The sequence below is a fragment of the Grammomys surdaster genome, unplaced genomic scaffold (genome assembly GCF_004785775.1).
Source record: "Grammomys surdaster isolate TR1022 unplaced genomic scaffold, NIH_TR_1.0 143, whole genome shotgun sequence".
In the NCBI taxonomy this organism is placed as follows: domain Eukaryota; kingdom Metazoa; phylum Chordata; class Mammalia; order Rodentia; family Muridae; genus Grammomys; species Grammomys surdaster.
This window is the reverse complement of record NW_021604601.1, coordinates 7264498-7291935: the sequence shown is the minus strand read 5'-3', so window position 1 is coordinate 7291935 and position 27438 is coordinate 7264498. Positions and strand designations below refer to the sequence as shown.

Genomic DNA, 27438 nt, shown 5'->3' with positions numbered 1-27438 from the left:
CTTCATGGTATCCTTCCCACAGGCAGACACTGGAGCTCTCCTTGCTCCCCCTTTCTCTTCAGATTTTCCAAGTAGCTCCTAGTTGTTTGGTGCATTTTTAAGACACGAGTTAATGTTCGAATATTAAACTGAGATTATCTCCCATCCAAGATGAAGGTTTTAAGGGTGCCAAATTATCTCACCAGCTCCCCCCACCCCCTTGATTCCATTAACCTTAGTATTTCAAAGCAATCTAATTTTGGATAAATTGCTTTCCTGTGTTTTGGCTGCTAGCTTTTGACAAACGTGTTTTAAGTTTCACTCAAAGGCTAATTTTTCTTATTTTAACCACGGAATGCTTTACAAATTATGCTAGCAAGATGTCTTTTATTTCTCAAGTTTTCGTTACTGAGAAACTATAATTTTTTTGAAGAAAAAAAAAAGCTTGAAAATTTGATCCTAAGCTAAATATCACTGAGTGGTTCACATCATAGAACTTTCTTATTAGGGGAATATGATTGAGGCTACTGCCCACCTAATAATACTTCGAAAATATATTGCTGAAAAGGATCAGTTTTAGAAATTTGCTTGTTTTGAATTTTTAAGTGTTTGAGGTTTTTCCAGTGAGGAAAATAGAGTTGGCTATTTAGTGATATTTAGCTTAGGATCAAAGCCTGTATCAAGAGCAGGGTGGTTGCCTGTTTCTTTGCTTTTTATCAATCCCAACACAAAATCCTTTTATGACCGTTTCTTCTTTGGATCCATGAAATGGTGGGTGATGATGTTCTCTCTCTCTCTCTCTCTCTCTCTCTCTCTCTCTCTCTCTCTCTGTGTGTGTGTGTGTGTGTGTGGGGGGGTGTATGTGTGTGTGTTTAGAGTCAGAAAGAAAAGACAGAGTACATATGTATATTGAAAGTGAAGTAGACTTAGCTGGAAATTTCTGTATCTGAGACCCAGCCAACTCTATTTTCTTCACTGGAAAAATCTCGAACACTTAAAAATTCAGAACAAACAAATTTCTAAAACTGATCCTTTTCACCAATATATTTTCTAAATATTATTAGGTGGGCAGTAGCCTCAATCATATTCCCCTAATAAAGTTCTACGATGTGAACCACTCAGCGATATTTAGCTTGTCTGAGCTGAAGTGAGCATGCGTCATGGATGAACCGTCACTAGGACAAGTAACAGAGCTGTGTAGCTACGGATCTTCAAGCCGTTCTCCTGAGCTGGCCCTGGACCATAACTTTTATATACATTATCTCGTTTCTGCTCCAAAGCCATACAGACATTCTTTTCCTTACAGGCAAAGTCGGGGTCTTAGAGTTCATTTTGCCTACGGAGAGGTAGGAAATTCCCAGCTCCATTTCAACCACAAGTCTGTCTTGAAGCCCCAGTTCTGTATTCTTTTTTGTTTAATATTCTATTTCAGAATATCCTAAATGTAGTGTTTCAGAAATGGGAATGATTGCTTTTAGGAACGACTTCCCAGAGACATTGGTATTTGTGTTGAGAAATGAAGGCTGGCTGACTAGATGGACTGGAAGCATTGGGGGAGGGGGGACTGAGGGGGCCAAGGGGTGGGGCTGAGAGGGTCAAGGGGTGGAGCTGAGAAGGTTAATGGGTGGGGCTGGGGGGGAGTCAAGGAATCATTCCAGGCAATAAAAACATTAACTTCAAGCAAATCAAGAAGTTGGGGTTCTAGCGAGGTTTGAGGAAAGTCCAGTTGGATTAAAATGAACCAGGATTGGAAAAGATAGATGGGGCCAAAGGAAAGACAATAGTCATTACTATAGTATACGGGTTCATTATTAGAAATTTGAGAGCTTGGCAGCAGGACAGAAGAAATAATAAAAGTTTAACTTTCCCTAAGTGAAGCTTAGTAAAATCTCAAATTATCATCTGAAGCGAGGTAGGTTATTAATATTCTCTGTTTTTCCTTCTCAAGTGACAGTCATTATTATAATGAGGGATCTCCAAAGTAATTTGTATTTCTTGGAAAGAAAGTATTAAAAATTTAAATGCTTTCACGTATTAATTCGTGAACCTATGCTGCTTTGGAATATTAACAAACATATCCAACACCTAGGAATGCTACAGCAAAGTGAACAATACATTGTTTACCCACACTACTCATTAGTCACACTTCCCTAGAGATAATTTGTCAGTCTTTTACTTAATCCCATGGCTTATTATCTGCTCAAAAAGGAGGGTGGTATTTTATTCATAGCAAGACTGTGGTCAATTCTTATTATAGACATGGATCTTTTGCATATTCAAATCTACTTGGAGATATTTGTTTTCTTATGCCCTTCTGAAGACATATATTTTTAAAGTGTTAACGTAGCTGTTCTCAGCATAAACATATGAACATATACACATGGTTGTGTTTATTTTTCTCCCATTTAGCTATTAGTGATTATTCCAAAAATGCTCAGTTTAGCACTTCCCCATTCTCGGAATTTAGTTGCTCATGAAGAAGAAAAGAGACTGCACTCAGTCTCTCCCCCCCTTTTTCCTCCCCCCGCCCCCTTTTGAAATACACGAAAATTATTTTTGCAAGGCTACAACTTGTTTGCCATACCACTGAGTCAGAGATAGACTGCAACTCTGTCTTTTGACTAGCAAGCAAGAATTCAAACAAGCCCGATCATGCATGAAGGCATCTAATGGAATTCAAATATAAATATAATTGACTAAAGCCAGAAGCGCAAAATTTGTGTAATTTGCATGGCAAGGGCAGGGTTAATAAATGAGAAGAAAAAGACCCAGGAGCAGCTTCCAGAGAGGCAGAGATTCGGGAGCTGAGCATTTCCCCGAGCTTGTCTGAAATGGGAGTTGATCAAGCAATTAATACAGTTAAAAACACAAAAGCACCCTAGGACCTTAATCTACCTGAGGAAAGCAATCCAAACCAAATACATAAAATTGATTGACTAAGACAACTTTCCAGTGAGGTGGAAAGTCTCATAAAAATCCTGAAATGGAATACAAGGAACAAGGTCATTTGGCCCATCCTGTCTGTCAGCACTGAATTATTTCATCGTGATTAAATACAGCTCAGTTGGTGTGGGTGGGACTCCATTTTGACTAATGAATCTACACTAAAATTCTGGTTACTATTTAAAGTGATTCTTCCCATCCCACTTTATACCCTTCTCAACCACACCCACAGAAATATTCTCCATTGTAAAATAAAGAGTATTAAAGACTAGGAGCTGGGATTTGGGATTTGAGTTCTTGCCCTCTATGGCCTTCGGTTACTAAAGATACAACATGCTACCATATTGTGTGGTTAGAAAAAATAATAAAATTTGTCTTCTATCTGTCTTTGGCGATGGCCAAACTAGATGGTAAGCTTTGGTAGTCTAGGGGTGGTGTCTGCTTTTGTATAGCATCACATCCTGTTTCCTGGCATGTTACCTTAAAGTTTACTCAACTAATACTCCCTGCGTGTCCCCAGCCTTCTTTATGGACACATCAAGAACCAGTTGGGGACCAAGACTTTGCATCAGAACCTCTCCTTTCAAATAGTTGCTGAAAAGATTAATATTTGAATGTATAATGTGGATTTATATACTTCATAAGTTGGGTGGTCTTGCTCTACGAAGAGGGGATACTTTTCAGAGGAATCACTCTTCTGAAAAGTTTGGGAAGAAAGTTAAGTAATTGAACAAGGTTAATTAAAGTAGACCTCTAATAAACCACAGTTGGATAATTTGTGGATAGGGTTCAAAATTCACACCAATTTGTAAGCTTGGAAACTGACATCTCAAAGCTGGTTCACCAGGCAGCTGACTCCAGTCTTGCCCTCAGATCTCTTCACCATGGCTAGGGGTCTTCGAAGTAAAGCTTGGGAACTAGGTTCTAGACAGCTGTTGGGTAAAACTCAGGTGTGCATTGCAAAGGAAACACTCCTGCTCACACATACAGGTATTTCATGATTCAGGCGACCTTCGAGGACAGAGATTAATACTGCCAGATGCTTCAATGAACATAGAATCCTGTGATACACTTAATACTATCGGCATGGAACACAGCTGTGTGGAACTTCTGGCAACTCAATATTTCACTATAGGGCAGTGGAAGCAAAAATATAGCTTCCACTATATTGGGGAGGTTTCCTTTTCCTCTAAGGTAAACTCCCTGCAGTACCTCATAAAACTAAACCCCAGGTGATATAACCAGTGGTTCTCAACCTTCTTAATACTGTGACCCTATGAAGCAGTTCCTCATGTTGTGGTGAGCCCCAACCATAAACTTATTTTCATTATTACTTCTTAATTATAATGTTGCTTCTGTTGTGAATCTTAGTGTAAACATCTGTTTTCTTTTTTCCTGATATTCTTACGTGATCCCTATGAAAGGGTCATTCAACCCTCAAGTCATGTCCCACAGGCTGAGAACCACTACTGTTGTATGTGTATAATACATAGTCTCTCTGATCAAAACCACTGAAATAGAATGAAGCCCTGTTTCAGGAGCCATGAGGTTGCCCAGGATACTGTTTGGGGTTGGAGGCAGATAACAGTGACAGCACAAAAATTCAATGAGGCATGGCCAGGTAGAGTTCAGAGAGACACAATCTGACTAAAGGTATAGGTACTTTATCTGTGACTAAGGAAGTTGTGGGGGAGTGTCAGTCCTAATGGGCCAGCCTAATGGACCAGTTTGCTTTCCAAACAAATAGGCCATGGAAGTCTCTAAGAACTAGGGGGAAGTACCAGTGTGGTACCCTTTCATACATTGCTTTCTTTCACCAGATATTTACTTAAGGTGACCTGCAATGACAGAGAAAGAGAAGATGGCCTCTGGTATCTTTCCCCTCCAGTTCGTCTCTGTGGTCAGCATACTGCTGATAGAATATTAGATGTGTATAGATCAAGTGAAACTGAGATGCCCAGCTGGACCTGTTGCAGAATCCCCATTCTCCTGGTACGATCTAAACATGCATGCACATTTGAGTGATTCTGTGTGCTAGTTAGCTGCTCTTACGTTTGAACTAAAACTTGAAGCCTACAGTGTGAAAATGAAGCAGAGGTCAGCCATGATGCTCACTGATAAAATACTCACTGGCACAGGTAAGGCCCTGGGTCTCTTCCCCACCCCAATAAATCAATCATAGAAAAATTACATTTAAAATGTTTTTATTTACATAGAATAACATTAAATAAAATCTAAAAACCACACACACACACACACACACACTAGCCAGGAGTAGTGGCTATATTAGGTTCTTGAGTTCTTACTGTGATTGAAAAAAAAATACCCTGTCTGACAAAAGCATTGGGTCAGGGAAATGGATCAGTAGATGTATTTCCTTCACATGCCTGATAACTAAAGCTAGAGAGAGGGTCCAGGGTTCAGAGTTCGTGGAGAGTGTCTATCACAAGGGGAAGGTAAAGAAAGCATCGAGAGCTGGAGGCAGCTGGCCACATGGCATCCACAATCCAGAAGCGGGAAGTGATGGATGGTAGCATCCAGTCAAGTTTTCCATTTTATACAGTCCTAGATCCCTAGGGAATGTGCTCATTCATAGTTCAGATTGGTCTTCTCACAATATTAATATAATCAAGGTAAGCTCCGCCCTGTCCCGCCCCACCCCATCCCACCCTACTCCACCCTGGCCATGCTCAGAGGAGTCCCAGGGTACTCTAGATTCTGACCAGTTGACAACACTATCACAGTAACACAAGCCTAAAACTCTATATACTCTGGGAGTCCAGGCAGGATGAGGAGTTCAAGGTCAGCCTTGGTTACATAATGAGTTGGAGGCCAGTCTGGGTTAACATGAGACTGCCCAAACCCAAAAGGAAGCAAAAAAAAAAAAAAAAAAAGAAAGAAAGAAAGAAAGAAAAAGCCCCACCATGCCAAATTAAAGAAAGAAATAAAACCCCCACAATTTTTGCAACTTTGGTGATACCATTCTCCTTCTTATTGAATAAGTACCCATTTTCATTTTTGCAGATTTTGTATCCAGCCTTGTGTAAAAGAAATAGCAAGAAGGCATTTACTTATTCTCTACAGCTTGATTAATGACATGGTTCTTATGAAACTTCTCAACAGAACGACTCTCTTAGTGATGTTTTCTTTCCAACCCATATTCACCAGTTTCCAGGAGCAGGTGCTCACATTAGCTGTGGGAAAGGGGATTAAAGTTCAGGGCCAGCTCACTGAAATCCATTAGTGTCCTTAAGCCTCTCCCAGATCACAGTTTCATCTGTATTTTTCCAAATAATTGCAGATGTTGATACTTTACAGACAAGACGTTGGCTGTTTCAGTAGTGATGTACAAGCACACTGGCATCTTCTAATGGTACCCACTGTGTTCATTGACACCTAATTGGTCATGTGCATCCCAAAGCCAGAAGGAGGGTTGCAAGAATTCCTGCTGTGCTACCTGGTTCAGACGCTGTACGCACAGGTCTCCTCGTCCTCTGTCTTCAGCTCAGCTTCTAAGTCGGCGTGTTGGAACAGCTCTAAGTCATCTCATCCACGTTTCTCCGCTGCTGGATTCCTGTGAATAAGAATAATTCCAGCGCTCTTAGCTTCTTGTTCTGATGTTTCCTTAGCTACCTGATGTCTTTTACTCCGATCTGCGGTGTCTCCTTCACCATCTCCCAGCGCAGTTGGCTAAGACTGATTGAATGCCTCTAAACTAAAGGATCGGGTTCTGTTTGATTCCCTTTTGGATGGGGAATTGATTTGTGAGGTCTCCGTGCACTCTGAGAAAAAAACACTTTATGTTTTTAGTTTTTGTTTCCACTTAACAGTGGAGCCTGAGATCTTATTTTATAGCCATCAGATTTCTCTTCTTTCAACATCTAGCGGCAAGACATCAACGGAGATAGATGAGGCCTCCAAGTGGCCGGCTTCTCTCTATATCTGACACTTAAAAAAAAAAATGAATAACCACTTCACACCTGTCTGAAACAGCACCCAGCAAACTTTCAGAAATCCCTGTCACTATTTTAGACTTTTCAAGCCACATAGTATCCAGTGCGGTCTATGTAAATTAATGAATTCATGAGAGTGGCCATGTTCCAACAATTTTTAAAACTTATTTTTGCAAAAGCAGGTGGCAGGCTGGATTTGGCCTACAGCCCATAGCGTGAAACCCTAAATGAAGTATATATCTTAGATATTTCTCCTGAATCCTCTTCAACCTCTTTTTCTACTCTCTTTACAAACACATGCTTCTACTGGTCCCACTCTGACCCCTGTGGGTCTTAGTATTTCAAAAATGACTCCTACCTCTGGTTAATGTGACTTAAATCTGTGGCTTTAATGAGCTCCACAATGGTTTCTAAACTTATTTAGGGTCATCCTAAACTTATTTATTTTGAAATAGTTACGACTCATTGTCTTTCTCCAGAATGGGAGAATTCTCTAGCTGGTGAGGGGAATCATCCTTTTTTTTTCTGACCAGATTCCCCACTGTAAATATTATTAAGCCCCACTGACTAAAATGAATCTTCTTTTATCCCCCTTCTTCACAGGTATCTGAGGGTCTTTTACTCAGCTTGCCTCTTGGATGAATAACCAACACTGCTTCTGTCAGTATTCTAAACTAGTGGGTGGCTAGAAGTGGTCCAAACAGGATGTATTACCTTGCCAAGAAATTAGAGCCCCAGGCCCCACTAAGACTTCCGGTCTTGTGGAGAGGGAGCTGGAGATGAAGAGAGCCTGGCCTTCTGCCAAGGATGAGAAGTCCCACAGCCTTTTGGCTTTTAGGCCACATGTAAAGAACAAGGCATGAGCCAGGTGCTGGAGGGAGACAGCAATGGACGCATCTAGTGAGGGGAAGAGAGCCAGGCTTTCACACAAGACGGATGTCAATAGCTATTCCTGCCTTGTGTGCCCCTTGAAGCTAAAACAGGGATGGGTCTAACATCTGGGATGGAGAACCTGAATGTTTCTGTGAAGCTTTTCAATTGGTCTTCATCTTTGTTGGTGGAGGGGATGAAGGAGGGGAGTGAAAGGGGGGAGGATGCCTATTTCATTTGTCTAAAGCCATTATTAATCTTCTGTTAATGGTGTCTTGCTTGGACTATGAGAAGAATCTTCTAGCTCCTGCTTCCTACACAGCAGGTGGTCATGATGCTCTCAGGAACCTCTCATCTCAGTCCAGCCAGCTGATTGAATTCTTAATAGGAACAGAAAAAAAGGAATGATTAATAAAGAGAGGAGGAAGGGAGGGAGGGGAGAAGGAATGAGGGAGGAAAGGAGAAAAGAGGGGCAGAAGTAAGAATCCTCACTATCGATTAGGAAAGTGGCTTAGGAATCTTTACAATTTTAGCATCAGGATTATATTATCCAATTTTCTATGTAAAGTGCTATTTCTCTGTCTGATCATCTTGAAGTTTATTATCTTAAGCAGATGATGAACCACACAGTAATTATTCACATGCCTTTCTTCTTTTTCCTTTCAACATAAATTTTACAATGTAAAACCGCTAAGTTTCCTGAATATTTGAGTTTTGGATGTGGCGGTTACCATGAAGTTGGGTTGCACATCATAATGTTGTAATCATTTCTTTGTAAGTTCTTTGTTATAGATCACCCAGCCAATTTTAATCTATTTTTTAAACTACAAATGGGAAGATTAAACTTTTTTCTTCGGAATTGATAATATTGAATCATGAGGATAATATATAGTTTATTTTTTATTGTAGATATTGTGTGTGTTGTTTCTATTACTGTATCAGATAAAGATCTTTTCCCCTACTAAACAGTCCTTCCAATAATGAGTCATGACTGGACTTGATTCAGGAGTCAAGTTTCCATGCTTCCTGAGCGGGTGTCTGTAAGATTAGGAGAAATCACTATGGGTGATAGTGGCTACAGACATGCTGAGAATGCAGAGGTAGGCAGCACATGTCAAATGCACAGCGCACACACTGTGACTACTCAGTGCATGTAGCTATTTGCCAGCGTGGTTGAGTGTCAGCTGGATGGGGGCGAACACCTTATCTAGAAAATTATTTGAGGGACAATAACCCCTTTTTAAATTTATGTTCAACGGCAAAACTCCTATGTAGAGGCCTTAAAAATGCACTGTTTGGGAGGAAAATCAGAGAGGTTAGCAAAGCGGCCATTTCTGATACAAGCGGAAATGGAGCCAGTGTTCTGGCTGCACTGTGAGCTGTCTGACCACCCATACTGTAGGGACAGCATCGAGAGCTGGAAGCAGCCGGCCACATGGCATCCACAATCCAGAAGCAGGAAGTGATGGATGGTAGCATCCAGTCAAGTTTTCCATTTTATACAATCCTAGATCCCTAGGGAATGTGTTCATCCATAGTTCAGATTGGTCTTCTCACAACATTAATATAATCAAGGTAAGCTCCGCCCTGCCCTGTCCCACCCCACCTCACCCCATCCTGCCCCGCCCTGCCCTGCCCCACCCCACCTCACCCCCATCCTGTCCCGCCCCACCCTGCCCCAGGCATGCATAGATGCACTGCTGACTTACTCCATGGAGACTTCCATTAGCTACTACATCTGCACAAGCCTTTACATTCTGACTTAGAAAGATCGGATGGACAGCAATTCACCACCTTGCTTTACGAAGCAACTTCATGAGCCTGCTTTGAAACTTCTGTTATTCTGGATTAGCAAAGATTTTAAATAAATGTAGGCACGAAGGCTTTTGTAAGGAGGTCACTTCACGGATTTGTCACATCGGCTGAGTTTGATGATGCATACATGCTTAGCGTAGGCTAGCGCATATCTTAATATTGCCTCCTGATTTTACCCATAAAGTAAGTGTGACTTTCCCACCACTAAGAAGAAATGTAAAAGGTTTCTGCTTCCCTTGTTTCTAGAGAATGTGTGTACTTGGACCTATAAACTTGAAGAAGATCTAGACTAAGCCCTTGTAAACAGAAACAGCCACCAAGGTTGAAAATAATATAAAAAGCTCTTAACTATACACACATACATACATATGTAGTACACATGCAGTCTATCTGAGGATTCCATTCAAGTCTTGGCTAATTGAAACACAGATGAATCTACACTTGGGAAGTAAGGTCTAGCCTCGTGCCCCAGCCAGCACAAGGAATGAGCTCACTGCCCATTCGAGTGTCAGTGATCATGGCAATGGAGGTCATCCTAGAAAGGAAGCAATAGAAAAGTCAATCCCCAGTCCTGCTTGAAAACATCCCAGAATAATTCCAATTGCCTCAAGAGATAGAATGAGATTTCCAGAAAATTCCCTGAGATGTTTAATTCTTACCTAAACTGGTTTGAAATTTTCATTATGACTCATTACATACAAATAACAAAGTCCAACAACCCCCAAACTAGACAAACTAAATGCTGGAACCAGACCTGGAAGAAAAAATAAAATCACTGGCTCAATGCAGAATGAACCTTAGTGGCTCTGACAGAAACTTCCTTGCCTAATATATTCATTATATTTCGCTACATTTCCATTTTAATTATCATGAAGAAAAGGCAGCCACCCTTTTGCCAAGTGCGGTAATTTATACTTGCAATGGTAAGATAAGTAATACCACTCTAAATACATCATAAACAAAATATTTATTAGGAAAGCTTCATTAGCATGCATTTCATTCTGATAATAAGGTTTAGGAATTTAAATTAATATCAGTGTTATTCGAGAACATGGCTATTAACATTTAATAATGTTTAGCATTTATATAGTCCTTTGTGTTTCCAAAGTACTTTAGCCATTAATTAATTAAACCCCAAATTATCATTGTGGGCAGGTTCCGCTCATGGTTTCCTCAGTTATAAAATTATATTCATTAAGTATTTTAACTTTTCCAGCTAGAAGTTCTCATTAGCAGTAAATGTCTTGGAAGTTCTGTCTTGCAGTCAGGTTGATTGTCTACCCAGACAAGAATCCGTCAATGGATGCCTATCAAGGATTCTATTCATGACCTGTGAGGGCCAGAGATGGGCAGCTGGCAAGACAAGGGAACTCGAAATTGTCACGGAGTGTCTGGGTTTCTGTTCTGCTAGTTTTATTGCAGGTGCTCAGATTCCATTACCACACACTGAGATACCTGTCAAGGTCATCCTTAAAGGCCAGGCTTTAAAATAGAATCCATACTTAGTATTTATCCAGCTAGGATATGTCACACACAAAAAGTACTCTCTGATTTAAAAAGGGATAGATGGAGGGGAGGGAGAAAAGGAGGAAGAGAGAAGGAGGAGGAAGGAGGAAGGGAGTGAGGGAGGGAAGAGGGAGAGAAGGAGAGAGAGAAGAAGGCAGAGAGAGAGAAAGAGAGAGGGAGGAAGGGGGAGGGAAGGAGAGGCAGAGCTTCTAGCAAGAAAACTTACTTGGAGGAGAGGGCTAAACTGTCATCTTGAGAACACAATGAAATTTAACTGGACACTGTCCCTAACAGCATGCTTTGGCCCCTCACAATGGGTATTAATAACTTGGGCCTTAACAGTGACCTGGCCAACCTTATGGGAACTGTCATACAAAAAGACTTCTCAATTGGTGTTGGTTCCATCCAGAGAGAAAATGTCAAGCAGGTGCTACCAATCCACAGGAGGAACTAGACTGCTTCATTTTGGACTTTGAAACCCACACAGAGCATCCTCAGTTGGGGAAGAACACTCGAGCTTATACTTGATTCTCTGACAACAGTCTTGGGCTGTTCCTTTTAGATAGGGGATACTCAGTTTTAAGAGACTTTCCAGGCTGGTTACTTGCCTTAGCTGATGGAATAGCCAGAAGACAGTCCCTGTGGTTATCTTCAAAAAGCCAAGGCATTGAATGCTATTGGCTTCCTCTGATGGATAATTGTTTCAAGGCTAAGCTGAGAAAAAGTCTGGAAACACTCGTGCCCTGACAGAAGAAAGAGTGGATTTATTATCAGCAAGGAGAAAGAAAATTACTCTCATCCACTGGAGTGAAGAAGAATGCAGGAATAGACTCTAAGCACAGTCACCCTGTGGTCTGCGCCCTGCCTTCCTTTGCTCTCTGCTGGGTTCACAAACACCAGGCTTTAAAACACAGATGCACCAGAGTAGTCAGGATAATGGGCTCCATCTCCAGTGGTCCAGAACCTTCCAGGTGGGAGTCACTTTATACAGCAGATCAAAACAAATGTAACAATTTTTTAAAAAATAAAATGTGCTCAGCATTATATAGCCCCATAAATCCTAAACACGCTACAAAATTCCCATCCTGGGGGACTGAATTTTCTGGGTTGTAGAGACAGCTCGTTTTCCATAGGTCTTCACTACCCTGTTGCTAATTTGAAACTACCCTTGGGATCCTTAATGCTCATGTACTTCCTTACAGAAAGAGGCAGGTAGAGAGGCAAGAGAGGAGGGAGAGGAAGGGAGTGCATTTACCTTAACCTTAAAAATTCTATGAGTAAATGCTACACTAATAGACAGACATAGCAGATATCCAAATATTTATTTCCAGTTTGAACCATCACCCTTCAGTACTTAATGGTTCTTATTACCTATGTGCAATAAAACCCCAAACTCCTCAGATCTGATTTCAACAATGTCGTTTTTGACTTCCCACTCCACATCCTTTCCTGTTTCCCGCACACATGGAGCTCCAAGAAAGCACAGTGCATATGACTGGTCTCTGAACACACTGATTATCCAGTCACAAGGTGTTCTTCTTGGAAGAGGATATGGGGAGGGATAGCGCACACTCCAGGCTTTTGTCTGAGCTGTTTCCATAAACTGAAATGCTCATATAGTTTCCAGCCATCCCCAGTCCGCCGTGGGATCCTGCAGGAGACAGAGTTATCCCTCACTGCCTTATTCTCCGAAGCACATGGGGCCTCCAAACATGGTCAGCATTCATATAATGGAACTGGATTTTTAAAGTAAACCATTTTTCTTTCCATGCTTGCAACTGTGAAACAGCACTGAACCTCAACACATTTAATTTGTGGGACGCCTTATAGCATGAAGCTCTCTCAGCAGAAGCCTAGCACAAATGTGAGAATTTCAACTCAAATATAGAATGGACGCTACTCAAAGACTCAACCATGTGAAAGAAACCGAGCTAGGGGTGCTTCGAAATAATAAAAGAAACGACCTCTGTTTGGGAAACTTCCTGAGCCAGAAGTTGCAACGGGAAGTTTGGATGGATTCAAACACAGAAGCAGCTAAGGAAAAAGCTGGTGGCTGACGCTGAGGAGCTGCAGAGCCACTTGTGAGAATAAAGGCAAAATGAGGAAATTCTGTGTTTGAACAAACAGATGGGTGCTGATGTTGAGAAGCGGGATAACTAGAGTGGCAGGGATGGAGAATCCAGAGGCCAAACAAACAAAAGTCATTATGTAGGGCAAGCCTAGTGCTAACACTAATGTATGTGCATGTAATGGAACGACCGAACATGCATGTATGGGTGGGGATGGTTACCTTATTAACTTAGCAACTGCTTTATACATACAATCAACATGAGATTTCTAAGATGTGGGAAATGAGAGTTTAAAATATCTGACCTACAAGCCAAATGCATACACATGCGCACATGTGCACACACACATATACACACTAACACAAACAGACACACACACACTCACACACTCATACACACACACTCACATACACACACACCACACACACACAGACACAAACTCACACATACTCCAACACACTTAAACACACACAATGACACACACACATACACTCAGACACACACTCAATACACACAGACTCACAAAAACTCACACATATGCTTAATTAAATATGCACATAGAACAGTGACATACACATTCACACGTACAGCACACACAATAATAACACACATTCAAGAATACACTAATAACACACATATGCATATACAATAATAGTATACATATAATAATAACAATACACAGTCATATACCTACACTAATAGCACACACACTCACATACATACAATAAAAATACATTTTGAAGTGTGAGCCGGCATAGGGAGAGGATATTCTGAAACTGAACATATTACCATTAATCAGTTCACCCTCCAGGCAATTCTGAACTCAGCAACAATATGGCCCGCTTAAGGCAGGAAGAGAGTCGCCGGCTGATTTGTAATTTTTCTGATGAGCCTATTTTCCTCAATTTTGAAAAAAATAATTAATTAATTAGCATAACACAATTCATTTCATTTTCTATAATGCTATACGGGTCCTCTCTTGAGAAATACAGGCAGGCACGAGGCAGATGCTTAACACACAGCCAGCCCCCCCTGTGAGAAGTCTCTTCGGGGATTTAAAGCATCTCTTTTAAGTGAAGTTAAATTCCATAGGAGGAAAAGATTACATATTATCTTGTATACAATGGCTTTTCCTCCCACTTTTCTTCCCGAGTGGAAAGGCAAATGATAGAAAATAAAAGTGAGGTTCGGAATTACATTAAACCTTGGCAATTTGTGAGCTGTTAGGTTAGTGATGATTTTGTGTCTGGTATAAATTCTCAGCACAATGGATCCGGCTCTGCACCACGACTCACATTAACATTAATAAAAGCCATGCTGCTAAATTCCTCAAATCACAGAAAAAATCTCCCCGCTGAATGCGAAGCTCTGGGGAAGCGGATGCGTAGCAAATGGTAGGTCAGAGAGCAGAGCAGAGCCGGGCTGGAGGAAACGTGAGTCGGCAGTGAACACTAGTCGGACAGCCACATTTAGAGCTGCTCAGCTGACAAGCTGCACACAGCCTGCAAAGTTAGGGGGACTGGCCGCAGCTCTTCTCTGTGTGGACTTGGAAGAGTTACTGTTTTCCCCGAGTCGTATTGCATTATGTAAAGTTAACGCAGTGGTTGTCATTTAGTAATCACAATAAAAAGACAGTGAATGTGGCTGCAGGCACACACGGCAAAGGCCTTGGAATATTTTATCCTGACAGCTCAGTCTAGGAAAGAGTTAAAATTAGAAATATTGTAGTTAGCAAACATTTTGTAACTAGTCAGGATAAGGGATAGACGGGTAGAATTTTTACCTCCCCATCTACGTTTAGCTTACAGATGTGTTACCTTATAGATTTATTAAACTACAACTTTCATTAGTGAAGTATGCAAGTCAATGAGTGTTGAGCACGGGTGTGTGCATAGGATGACAACCATATTCAAGACAGCAGAGCACTGTCCCCACACTTCTTCACTAGCCTACATTAGCCATCCCTGTCTTCCTCCCCTACCTCTGGGGTAGTCTACATTGTATCACCAAGACTAACATTGTCATTTCATCTCATTTTATTACCAAGTAACACTCTGTACTGTAATCTGTTCATCCACTAACCTTCCAATTGTAGGGAACTTCCAGTTGTATCCAAATGAATCTACTGAGAATGTCAGTGTATCCTGTTTAGGAGGTAAGTTTTCATTCGGGGAACATAAGTCATGAAGATTAGGTGAGCTGTGACCTGTTTTAAGAAGCTGGTTTTACACTATCTGTCTGTTTTTCAAAATGACACTGCCTTCCTATGCAAGTCGTTTATAGTTCCTTGGATCCTTGGGTACGTCCAGCGATCACCATCTTCTACCTGTGACAAACTTCCACATACTTAGCTGTTCTTTAAAAATTCACATATATCAGTTTGTATTCATGTTGACCAAAAGTCCAGGTCCAGGGTGGTAGAATCATTAATCAGAGACATACACACTAAATAAAGGCTGTCACCTAGCCAGTGTCCTCTTTGGAACCTTCTGAAATCCATGTGCTGTGGCAGTATTGGATTATTTTTAAATTTATTTATTTATATTAAACACTTTCGCCTTCCCCTTCTCCTCTGAAAGGATGAGGCTGGGATTTCTCTACCCTGGCCCACTGAGTCTCTGCCAGGGTAGGCACATATTAGGTTCTTTAATGTTGTAGCAATAAGACTCCCTTTCAGGGCTAGCTCTTGGCCATGAGCTTCCTTTGGCTCCAAGCTGCCTGCGTTCCTCATGGTATTACTCTATCCTCTAAGCCAGCTCCAATGCACAGAGCTCTCTCTTTTAACTCTGACCCTCTCTGACTGCTCCACTATATGGACTTATTGTTCCAGATTTTAAGGCCTCATGTGATTTACCTATGAGGACAATACACAAGTTCTCCCTCTGTTTAAGCTTAAGTGATTCATACTATCATCTTCAAAAGGCCTTCTTTTGTAAGAGGATCATATTTATAGCCTCTGTCCACATTCAAGAAAGGGAGATCACACCACAGCATCATTTAAAGATTTAGGTCATTAGAGGCCATCTTCAAATCCTGAATGGTACAGAAAAACTAACTTGAATGTAGCAGCCCATGATTTTAAGTTATGTTCCCCTAATGACTAAGACTAAGTAAGCATCATCTTATGTGTTCATGTGCAATCTTTACATTTTTTATGGTAGTATCTAATAATAAGATTACAATTTTAATTGATTCTTCTGTCTTCATAATACCATTTTAAAAAGTTTTAAATATATTGTTAATGTTAAGTCTCTTGTTGTATTTCTATAAAATCAATATCCTAAGGTCATTGGTTTCTCTGATCAACAAAGATACTGTGTCTTGCATCTGATCTTTCCTCCAACTATGAACTTTGGTAATTTTGTACAGATGTCTTACAGATGTTTGTGAGTGTATCCCTGATATTTTCTCATCTTTGTTAGCATTGTTATTTAAATTGTATTTGTTGATAGTGTATAGAAATTCCACTGATGCTTGCCTATGGAATTTATATGCTATGCCTTCACCACAATCAATAGTTTAAAGAGCCATTTTGAAGATTCCTTGAAATTTTTAGCATAAAAATTATATCATCTTACTTCTTGCTCCTCAATCTGGATCCCTTTCTTTATTTTCTTTCTCTCTTTGCACTGGCTCTGTAAAAGTTAGAACAAGGCGAGCATACAGCACTGACTAGTGCCCAGCCTTTCATGGAAAAGTCCCTATTAACTCTAATGGAGATACAATTTTTTCAAACAGATTTTATCTTTGTTGAATTGGGGATGTTTCCCTCTAACTGTTATCTGCCAGTGAGGTTTTTGTTGTTGTTCTGAAATAATGAATTAATTTGCAATTTGTAAAATATTTTTTCTACATCTACTGAGATGGTCATGCATTTCTTCTTTCTTTTTCTTTTAATGAAGCTAATGATTTTGTGTTAGCCTGTTAATACTATGCATATAAGTTAAACCATCTTTCCATTCCTGGAAAGGTACCAGGTGGTCCATCATAAGTTATTTATTGTATGTATTTTCCACTTCTAGAAGACATGAGTTCAATTCACAGTGCCTATGTGGACAGGCTTACAATCACATGTCACTCTAGATCCAGGGAATCTGATGCCCCCTTCTGGCTCCCAATGGCACCTGTGCACACACAGTCACACATACATACATACATACATACATACATACATACATACATACACACACACAGACACACACGCCCACAATTGAAAGTAAAGAGAAATCTTCCAAGAAATTATGACTCTGTGTTGAGGATATTGACTTTGGTTTTACTTTGTATAAATATCTTTTACTTTTACTTTTCTTCACAGATTGAAATGAGATTTCTGCAAAATTGTTTTTCTTTCTATGTTTGATAGAATTAGCCAGGAAAGATGTTTGGCCTGGACTTTTTCCTCTTTATAAGTTATTGAGATTCAGATATTCTTCCAGCATATCCAAGTCATCAACCTGTCATTAAGGAATGCGCTTTGGAAGGTTGTTTATAAGTGGAGAGTTCCCAATTTTGTCTGAGTGTTTTATTGTGATAAGGTAGCTAACAATATTCTCGTATTATCTTCTTCAAATAGATAGTGTAGCCTTTTTGTTCCTAATATTGGTAATTTGTAATTAATTTGTATCTGTTCAGTTCCGTCCATTTGAATAGCTAAAAAGTATGTAGAATTTCTCACCAGGTCTGTTTCTCCCGTTGACTTTGTTGTAGAATTTCTCACCAGGTCTGTTTCTCCTGTTGACTTTGTTGCTTGGTGATGTTTGGTTGCCCTTGTCGTTTATTTATTTTGTTTCTGCTTTTCGATTAAATGATTATTTCTGCTCTCCTTGACTTTCATTTGACAGTTTTATGGTTTTCTTAAGTGGGAGAGAAGACCCCGGATAGGTTTCTTCATTTCTAGTAAAGACAGCTTTCGTTGTTTTAATAAAGCCTGAGCATTAAATATCTGTGCTCACATGAATGCAATTTTTTATGTAGCGGTTTAATTTTCAAAAATGTCAAACTTTTTTCTAGTTTCCTATGACCTGTGGATTACACTGGAATTTTTTTTTGCTTGCTTTTAAATACTTGGAAAGTTTATAGATATTTTTCTATTATTGCACTGTATCTTAATTCTTACATGGTCATAAAATATGCTTTGCATAATTTACATACTACTGGGAGAAGTGTGTGTGTGTGTGTATGTGTGTGTGTGTGTGTCTCAGAATAGTCTATCTTGGCCAATATTCTATATTTACCTTATAATTCTTTTCATGGTTTCAGTGTTTTATTACTTGGGTCAGTTGATTTGCTAATATTGGTAATGTCTTCTAATATGATCAGTTTTCTGTGCACTGAGCTAATCAATTTGAAGCCCTTTGCTTTAGTTGTGGATTAATCTGTTTTATTTTTCCATTTTCACATGCTTACAAGTTGTGTATTAATAAACCTATCATCTTTTGTCACTATGAAATGATGATCTTTTTTCCTTTTGGTAATATTTTTATCTGAAATTTATTTTTCTTGATATTATAACAATCACTTAGATGTTACATTTGTTAATATTTATAGACTGTGTCTATATTGGTTTTCATAAATTTACTGTCAATATTTGTTTCTTTATAGCTCACATTCAGTGTTGCTGATAGTCTTTTAAAACAGTCTGATAATGTCTACATTTAAGACGAGATGCTTAAAGCGTAAGACTTGATACTGATTTTTTGATGATAATCGATTAACTTGTCATGACCTTTTCTTTATTCTTTCTTTGCGTTTCTTTTTCTTTATTTCTTCCTTACTATGAAGGGACAGAACATTTCAGTGATTTCTCCCATGGCCTTCACTGCCCTCAGAGCCCTCCAGTGCCATCTTCATCTCAACAAGGCATTTTCTAACTCCACAAGTCTGACTTGAGTCTTTTTTTTTTTGGCGTCATATTTCATAGCACCTGTTGTTTCCTCTCCCTCTGTGAACAACAGTGTCTGTTTGCAATTTCTAAAACTCTCTTTTCTGCTGATCCTGTTACACGTCATGCTTCTGTGGCGACACTTTCTGCTTGAGCTGTGAGAGCAAGAACAATGTCCGCTTCTATGTCTCTTCTGCTTTAGTCTAAATCTCTCCCGCACTCTTTGCAGCTTCTTTACAACACGAGCTTAGCAGTGATGAGCAGAACATTCTAGAAGACTCTTTAGCAGTGTTGGGACCTGCTGTCTGTGCTATGATTTTTTCTCTTTGATTCTCTGACCCACTGATCCTGCCTACCTAGATCTCCCCTAAAATCAGGAATACTACCCTTTCCTATAACCCTGGCGAATCGCTGGAGCAGTCAGTGTGCCCTGTAGAGCTGCCCTCTGCCCTGCCCCCCTTCTCTTGAATAATATTGACCCTCATTGCCTCTAGCCTGGTTCATAGAAACCATTGTTTCGTATGTTTTATGTGAGTTTTCAGTTGTGTAATGAAATCTCTGTTTAGTTACCCTTCATGGCTAGAAGTCAGTGCTTCTCAACCTTCCTAATGTTACTACCCTTTAATACAGTCCCTCATAATGTGGTGACCCCTAATCATAAAGTTATTTCATTGCTACTTTATAACTGCAATTTCACTAGTTATGAATTGTAATGTAAATATCTGACATGCAGAATATTTTCTATGTGACCCCCACAGGGACCATTACCCACAGGTTAGGAACTGCTGCTAGAAGCAGAAATCTGTACTGTATCCGTCTTTAATAAAAATAAGTATTTGGATATAGAAAAGTATGAAAAATGACATTATCTGAAATTTTCTAACTTAGAAAGAAATCATTTTTTAAAATACTTTAAACTTTCACATAGGCACATTCATGGCAAGATATTCTTTAGCTTGCCTTTTGAGTGAATAAAAATCAATTTGTATGATTAGTTTTAAGACGGCTCTGATTCCAGTGAATAGATACAGTAAAGATATTTAACTCATCCTTTGTACCAGGCAGTCAGATTTCCCCAATATATAGTTTTTAAGGTTGTCTGTTGAAGCTCAGGCAATCTTACCTGAAGCTGATTACTGCTTGCCCTACACGGAGTTGATTTTAAAGTTTGAAAGTTCTTGTTCTGTGGCTTTGCTTCATAAACCTTTTGCTAGAATTCTTAATAAGGAGAAAGATGAGAAGAAATACAACTGATTCTAATGGGTAATGTTCTGACCTAAGATTGGCAGAGTGTGGAATTTTTGTCTTTAGCTCAGTCTGAACTCTCTGAGAAAATTGAGGTTTTAAGACTCAGTCGGATGGAAATATCCAGGACAAGGCTTAGGCTGCTCACTTACTGGCAAAGTAACTAGAATTTTACAATACTTGGGCAAGTTAATTCAAGTTGGTACTAGAGGCAAACAGAGCATTTTAATCATGGATAGTGGCTCAAAGCTGCATGAATAGCATACAATACGATTAAGTGGTAGTTGGTCTCAGCCTACTGAAATAATTGGGCTATTGGATCTATGTGTCCGTAGACAGTGATCCCTGAGTTTGTACCTAATAGTTGAGTTTTATAGTCTCAGCAGAGAGCTCTGGCTTACAGCATAATGAATAATGAATAACACAGGTAGAAGCGTTATTGAGTTAGAGTTGAGATACGTTAATAGACGCTGAGGTGAATCTGTAATCAACTAAAGTAACCCACATTAATATATTTTACGTTTGCAAAGCTTAAAAAGACAAATAGCTTCAATATCTTCCGCAGCAGAAAAAGAAAAGTAGATTAATGTTTACCTAGCAATCAGTAGCCCTAATTTTCTATTGGTCTTACTAACAGGGTATCTTCCACGAGGTTCGGACTGCATAAATTGTAAAGGGGCGCTTGCTTTCAGAAGTAGAATTGAAGCGCACAAGCCTTACGAAAACGAAGAAGTTGAAATCTATCCTTTTTTCCTCCTTAGTTCTTCGACATTTTAATTCTGAGAAACTATTAATTAGTTTTTCATCGAGTGTTCCAGCTTTAATAATAGACATACGGGAAGACAAGCTTTCAACAAAGAGAAAATCTAATGCAGAGTTATTGCCAGATTAAAATAAAAGTGCCATTCTGTCGAGGAGTCACGTCACTGAAGTCCCATCCACAAACAGGAAGAGCGGAGGAAAGAGATGCCCGGAGAAGAAGGGTGAGAGATAAATTTCCAGAGGACACAACCAGTCTTCGGGGCTAAGTTCTATGGCTAAAATCTAGCTCTTGAGCTTATCTGGTTCAAGATTCGTCTCCGCAGGCAATGAAAAGCTTTGAGAAAATAAAATTGAGAACAAAAGTCATGTCCTGCGTAACCACATAGTCTTATTTTGTTGTTTTTAGGAAACATTCCTTTCCATTTTTATGGCGTCTAAATGCAGCGGGCAACCTTCATCTCTGCATTTACGGATTCAGTCAACCGTTGGTTGAGCTCTGTCTATGAACCCTACAGTGAGCTGACCCGGAGACACAGCGAAGAGGCGCAATACACAGCGACTACTTTTGAAAACTTCACACAATTAATTATTACAAATACAGTAAAAGGTGTCGAAAGCAACTGTCCATTCTCTAATCAGCTGCGTCGTCATTTTCTTACGCTGATGTTAAAACGATCATGGTTTGAAAAATGTAATTACAGAGCAAAAAAACAGGACATCCGAACAAAAGGATAAGTCGTTAATAATAAATAATGCTACAATAAATAAATAATGCCAACGTTAGTGAAAGAAGGGAATCATCTGATTGGCCAGTCACAATGATGGTTCCTTTATATGGAAACTCTTAAGGACTTTTTACAGTGAGGAATTGGACTCTAGGAGTCTCGTGTATAAAAAAAAAATGGTCATAAATAAATAAGTATATTTTCCTAGCCACCAAGAAGCTACTACTAGGACACGGAGAGAGTTAATTTTGGGGTTACAAAACAAACTATTAAACTTGCATAGTAAAATCGACTTGATAGAAACCATAAACAAGGCTAAGATAGAAATATTATCGTAGCTACTTTTCCTATAATACAATTTCATGTTATAAAGTTAGTTTAAAATGTTTCCAAAGAAAGATAGTTGCTAAGTAATAATAAGGGAAAATCAATTTTAATAAACAATTAAATGTTTTACAGCTCCCTGATCTATTTGTTGATCCGCACATTTCATTTTAATGAAAATTATTTTTTTCAAATTGTGGCAAACAATAGCAATGTCCCATTACAAAGCAGTAAATCTTCCTATATATGTATCAAGTTTAAGAGAATATTTTGGGTCTATATTCCATGATAATTTCCCTCCCTTTGAGCTGTGTTTTGCAGCTTGTCATGGGCACATGTTCTCAGTCATTGTGGGGGAGATGGCACAGTGGTGTGAGTAATTGATGTACCCATGTACATCTGCTCTAAATAGGATTTTTCAGTATGGATAGGTAGATCTCAGATGCCAACAGGGTAGGTTCTCATCAAGGGAAAAATAGCAGAGGAAAAGATGACATAAGGCCTTAAAGATTACTTTTAACAGAAAAAAAATCTTAAAATATTCTGCTTAGCAGAAACTATCTTTAATTCAAGGGACTCAGTCTCCTTGTACATGAGACACATTTGCCCCATGAATCGGTCTTCCTTCTGAACTAACATTTTATAGCTCATGTGACTCATGCTCACTGGACCCTTTGAGGACTGTTCCTCAAATCCCAAAGTCCCAACGGTCAGTTTCCCTTCCCAGGGGGCCTGCAAGATATCATTATCACTGAATATTTCAAAAGCTCCACATTCTGAGTTAGCCCTGAGAATATCAACTGTCTCCCATGATCACGTGTGTCCTGAGAATGGATTTTCCTCAGAGAGGCTTGGACTGCCCACTACATCTCCCTTCATTCAAATACCAAAGTGAATTCTCACTGTTTCGGCATGATATACAGCCTGTCTCCCTCTGATACCACAGAACATTATCTCCCAATAAAAATAGACTCACCGTCTGTACACATTTCTTAAAACTATGATTAAATAGTTACCCTTAAGTAACCCAGCATGCTCTGAAATATAAAATGCTGCTGCAGTTTTTCTGATAATAAGTCATTTGGAATGAACTCAGAAATTTGATCGCTTCTGTAGTCAAGTGTTATAAATAAAAGTCTGATTCATGCTCCAACATTATTCAGAAATAAAAGGTGTTCAATTCGGTATTGTGCATCCAGGCCAAATTGATTGTGTTCAGTCCTAGCACTTCAACCACTAAATTATTGTTTATGCTCATCGGTTACTAAGTATCCCAGGTTCTGCTATTGCATTTTTGAGAGCACTGCATCAACCTTATCTACCTTCAAAGGATAATGTTGAATAAATTCTATTACTTCTTAGTGTGAATATTGCCTCTCTGCTTTCTTGCAACTGGTGAATCCCTGTCACTTCATCACATTGGGTAATGATGGGCTTGGCAGGAAGAAACACATCCATATATTCAGAATTCCACACAGCCCGTGACTCTGCTATAGGCCATCAGAAGCAAAGATGGAAGATGTACCATAAAATTAGATGATGAACCTCCAGGGTAGCCTTCAAATACAGCAGCAAGGTATTCCAACAATTCACAGACAATTAAAAAAATCACATTAGTAACTAAATAGTTTGGCTGAGGTGGGTCAGTCAGCACTGCAGATCTGCGCAAAGAATTGGTCAGCCCATAGAAAGGAGAACGCAGATCACATCCTGCCCAGGAGAAATAAAAATTGGCTAGAGCAACATTTGCATAAATAATATTTGATCACACGTTTCCCATCAGCTGATTTCATTTGTTAATTAGACTATGTTTAAAAAACATGAAAGCTGGGCTGAGAGATGGCTCAGAGGTTAAAAGCACTGACTGCTCTTCCAGAGGTCCTGAGTTCAATTCCTGGTAACCACATGGTGGCTCACAAACATCTGTAATAGGATCCAGTGCTTTCTTCTGGTGTGTCTGAAGACAGTGATAGTATTCTCACATACATAAAATAAATAAATGTTAAAAAAAAAAAGAAGAAGAAGAAGGAGAAGTGAAAGCCACAAGTCCGTGAAAGAAGAATCCAATCAAGCTTTTTGAAAACCAAACCAGGTTTCAACCAAGTTGAGATCTCAGAGGTGGGGGTTGGTGGGTAGTTGAGAATGGGATATACTGCAGAGGTAGAAAGAAAAGAGAACAAGGCTCAGCAGAAGACAAAAGGAATCCAATAAGCATTCTCTGAATTGGGAAATCTGGGTGTGGCCATGGGAAGGGATTCCAGTGCTGTGGAATGGACACTCAGTAAGACAGCAAATTCACGCCATGGCCCAAGCAACTGGAAATCCGGAGAAAGCACAACAATGGGCTGCAGTAAGCATTGTACTGTGCGCCTCAAACACAAATGCTAGAAAGTGCAACAGAATATAGGAAAATGGGTGCATTGTCCTTCAAGGGCAGGTTCATAAAAGTGATGGCTTACTGTAGTTACAGACCTGATTTGGAGACCCAGGCTGGAAAGACTGGGGCAGGCACCAGCTGGGCCAGTGTGCACTGTGCCCAGAGTAACTAACTTTCTTCTAAAAGAATGAGCATTCCTTCAAGTAACCAGGAATAATCTCGACTCTCTAAGGTAGATGACAGAACTAGAATAAATAGAATCTGGTTTGTGAAACATGAATTGAAACAATAAGATTAATAAAATTTAAAAGATGCGTACATATGAATAAAAGAATAGAATGGTTTACATAAATAAGAAAAAAGGATGAGATGTGCAGAGAAATAAATATATGTATAAGAAAACCCTCTTTCGGCAACTAACCCCCACCCTTAACAGATTATCTATTCATAAAGGAGGAAGAAAGAGAGGCAATAATGTGTGCATTTCCATGTCACATGAAAAATGGAAGCAAAACTCTCTTCGCTTTTCTCTATACAGGCATGAGACAAAACACCCAGTGAAGAGGAAATTTTGCTACTGGGACAATGAATGCAATCTCATCTTGTCCTTTCTCAGGACTTACTGGTTCATAGCTGCAGTCTCTGTCAGATCAAAACAGTGTATGTGGCAAGGGCAATCTGCCATTCAAACCGAGAGAGATCAGAAGAGTCACTTAGCAATGGTACAGGCTTGAAGGTGGGCATCCCAGCAAACTGGAGCATGGTGTCATCTGCCCTGTGCCCTTAGCTTCCAGTGTGGGTCCCTGGAGAGGGGCTAATGTTATAGGAGACCAGGCCAGATTCAAGGGCTCAGCTGAGTCCCAGGACAGGCTCCAAGGATTTCACCAACCTCTAGTTACTGTTCAGACAAATCTTTGGTGCAGAAATTCAAAATAATCATGAATTTAAAATATGGAAACAAAGGAGATTACATTAGCATTAGGTAGGCAGGGGAGCAGGGATAGGATTGGCCCTGATTGAAAATTCAAAAGTGCAAACAACAACAACAACAACAATCACACAGTCAAACAGCAAACAAAACTGAAAAACAAAGTAACCCAAGCTCCTCTATAGGGGTAGAAAATGCATACTCCAGAGTATACATATGTCTCTGATAGAGAAACACTGTACAGGACTTCAAGTGCAAGGCAGGATACAACTAGGGTGTGAGTGGCACGAATCGTGATTCAGAACACCAGGGTAGCCAGCAGGGAAGCCAAAGCAGAACTTACTTTGGAAACTATAGATGAAAACCTTAAAGTAAGGACTTAGCTAGAAGATGGGAGACAAAGAAGAGGCAAAATAAAAATTGATATCATTAATTCAAAGCAGAACTGTGCTGATGATACCTTTTCATAATCAACCTGTGACACTGGCTCTATCTTAAAGTATGTGCACAAGACCAATATATAAAATAATGATGATGATGAAGATGATAGCAACAATAATACTAATAAGTAATAGTAATGGCTGAGTCCCTTCAAAGACACTTTAATGAGAAATTTGAGGGTGTGAGCTGAACCCTAACAAAAGTAAAGTTCTACGGTATGTGTTAGAACAGGAAGACAGAACAAGACAGAAAATATTCCTTTTGACTGGTTTCATTCTATAAAAAAAGTCGGTTACCTCTGTGAGAGATGGAAGAAGGCGGTAATGGATGACAGGCACAGTAACTCATCAGACAGAAAAAGGAAAGCGAGCCCCTGTCACACAGCTACACCAATGTTCTGAGTATGCTAGCCCAAAGAAAAGAGAGCATCACATTATAATCAAAGAAAAAAATGCAAGGTTCTGCAGGAGAGTTGGAGATGTCTGTTAAATTTCCAGCCAAAGCAAGAGCCTTGTGTTCAATGATTTTATATTCCAACATAATCGGGAACAGGAGGAGGAGGAAGAGTTTTAGATGTGTTTTGGATGATTCTAGGTCTTAAGGAAGCAGGCATTTGCTCTGGGTTAGAAACATTCAGAAATTGAGGGTGCTTCAATATTTTTTTAAGCCATGAATGAGGGGAAAAGGAGCAAGGGCTAAGAGTGATTGACAAAGAAGCAACAGATACTCAAGTCAGCTCAAAAGAAGGAAGCATCTCTGTGGTTTGTGCAATGCTTTCCTGACTAGAGCTCAGCTGTGACAACTGAGGGCTTGGATTTGTCTTGATCTCCTGTAGTCACCAAGCAAGCTCATCTGGTGGCATCTGATGATGGTGTCTGTAAAACTGTTTTAAGTCTGGAATAGGATGGCTTCGCAGCACCAGGTCAGCTACCAGCTGACAGCTGTCAGGGCTGCCCTCTTACATTTGATCCTCCAGAGGCGAATGCTGAGAAGCGATCAAGACATGAGGGCATCCTCCCAGGGATTCTGCTACAAAGCACAGCTGTAAGAAATGAGATTTTCATGCGTAGAGGTCTTCAAAACCTTGAAGCCCACTTGTTTTCTAAATTAGGACACTAATCCTCAAGAGATGTGAGCCCAGCAATGCCCACATTCTCTGTGGTCTCACAATTTCCGTTGTAAATGGCTCTCTGTATTTAAATTCACCCAGGGCAGAGAGCCTAATCCAATATGACCTCAGCATCATATGGAATAAAATTATTTTACAAAGATATCTTAACCAATCCATAGTTGTAGTCCTGTAGAGACAGAGATTGTAATAATAATAATACGTACAGGGCAGATTTGCCTAACACCTGATGAGCTGCCTTCATTAGATTGTTTTTTTCAAATTTATCCAGTGTAGATTGCCTTTCTATTTCATCAAGAATGGTGTTGGTGCTGAGGATATGACTCAGTATGTAAAGTGCTTGCTATTACAAGCAGGAGGACCCGAATGTGAGCCCTAGCGAGCACACAAAATAGTAGGCATGACGGCAGGCTTGTGAGCGCAACGAGAGAGAGAGAGAGAGAGAGAGAGAGAGAGAGAGAGAGAGAGAGAGAGAGAGAGAGAGAGAGAGA

General features: G+C 39.8%; 1 long non-coding RNA gene across 1 annotated transcript in view; it reads right to left on the bottom strand.

Moving 5' to 3' along the window:
* Positions 1 to 6112: 6112 nt before the first annotated feature.
* Positions 6113 to 27438, bottom strand: part of LOC114618577 — a 71743-nt gene continuing 50417 nt past the window's right edge. Inside the window, exon 3 of the long non-coding RNA XR_003710974.1 lies at positions 6113 to 6496. This is a non-coding gene — a long non-coding RNA (uncharacterized LOC114618577). The remainder of the gene's footprint in view (positions 6497 to 27438) is intronic.